The sequence below is a fragment of the Limulus polyphemus genome, unplaced genomic scaffold (genome assembly GCF_000517525.1).
Source record: "Limulus polyphemus unplaced genomic scaffold, Limulus_polyphemus-2.1.2 Scaffold550, whole genome shotgun sequence".
In the NCBI taxonomy this organism is placed as follows: domain Eukaryota; kingdom Metazoa; phylum Arthropoda; class Merostomata; order Xiphosura; family Limulidae; genus Limulus; species Limulus polyphemus.
This window is the reverse complement of record NW_013666160.1, coordinates 175,427-177,129: the sequence shown is the minus strand read 5'-3', so window position 1 is coordinate 177,129 and position 1,703 is coordinate 175,427. Positions and strand designations below refer to the sequence as shown.

Here is a 1,703-nt window from a genome sequence, read left to right as displayed (position 1 = left end):
ACAACTTTGCAATACACAGAATTTCCACAGTCACTAACTTAAACACAAGTTATAATTCACAACGATTCACGCACTTTACTTACGCTCACTTGACTCAATTATCTGTCTCTATATCTCTCTTCAATCTGCTATTATCTCCGCTTTATTTGCCGGGCTTATATATTAAAATAGAGGGCGCCTGGAAAAGGCTAGAGTTGCCAAGAAAAGTCATGATCCTTCTATAAACTCATGACGTGTTACTAGCGTCACGTGACTTCCGCTGTCGTAACAGTATGTTACTATTGTCATTAAGCTGATAAATTCAAGTTTTTTGGCATTTCACTCAAACTTTTAATTAAAGTATTATACTACATGTATATATTAATAGTTTCATATAATCTCTATCTCTCATCGTCCAGCACAATTGACGAGTTCTGGTATTCAACGAAAAGCCTCTTGGGCATTAACTTGTGTGAGACAAAAGATTGATCTGAAATTATCTTTTTACATGCATGTAATTTTGAATCCACAATGGGCAAATCAAATTAAATAGAAAAACACACCTGCAGTTAACGTGATTTTGATTACAATTTTTAAGCCTATTGACTAATGTTTTGCCAGTTTTTAGCACTTGTACCGTAACTTGTAATTAAAGATGCAGTGGTTTATACGTATATCTGATCCATTCTTATATCGCTTAAATATGCGATCTTTCTAAACGTGTGATTTATCAAAATTTATTGTTTAATAGCCGATTTTGGAACTTGAAAAAATTCCGAAACGTTCGTAATTAAAGATGTTTTTTGGTATTACAGTGTTTCAAATATTTATTGTTGAACTTTCTTTTCCACTTGATGAATCAGTTGTATTTATATTGACTGTACAGTTCTGCATAAGAGTAGAAATAAATTATTTGGCTTGATATCCTTCGAAACAAACCAAATTCAGAAAAAAATAAAAAAGCTCAGTTTTCCTCGATTAAATATAGTAAATAGAAAGGACAAAAGCTTGTAGCCTTATAATGTGTGTAACAAAACATACTGTAGCAGTGTAGTTCTTTTGTAGACGGGTTATTTTAAATTATCTGGTGAAAATTATTTAACGTCCAGTCTAGGTAACAGTAATAAATCACTTTATTTCTTCATTTAATGTTTCTATAAACTTGAATATTTGTACACTACCGTAAATTACTGTAGGGCTACGTTTCAAATGACATTAACGTAAAACAAACGAATTTCCTTATACAAAGTAACCGTTATAGCTTGTAAGATAGCAAATTCTACTTTTGTTATGGTTTCGTTAACCGTTCATTTATTATTCCTTTTATCGTTTAGTTCCACTTTGAATTTTTAGTTATATTAAAGTGCTAACTCACCATCTAGCTAGAGCACGTGGAATTTCAGTACATATATATTATGAAACTGATACATGCCTTCCCTAGCGATGCCGTACATATATGAATGTTATAAAACACTATGTAAATTCGCTAATCACATGAGATGTAACCTCGTGATCTAACCACTGAATATAAACCCTGCCTTGAGATTAAACAAGTTAGTTCACGAGATGTGGTTAAAATGTATTATTGGTGATTGTTACTCAATATTTGTGTTGAAATCGTTTAAATTTAGAATATTGTTTGTTTTCTTTTCGGAATGGGTTTTTTTTCTTCTTCTGGTTCTTTTTCCTAATTCCTTTATTTATTGAAATAATTATTAACATTG

At 31.2% G+C, this 1,703-nt stretch overlaps 1 protein-coding gene across 3 annotated transcripts in view; it reads right to left on the bottom strand.

The window, feature by feature from the left end:
- Window positions 1–1,703, bottom strand: part of LOC106459038 (PTB domain-containing engulfment adapter protein 1-like) — a 119,913-nt gene that overhangs the window by 56,381 nt on the left and 61,829 nt on the right. The gene's annotated exons all lie outside the window — the stretch shown is intronic.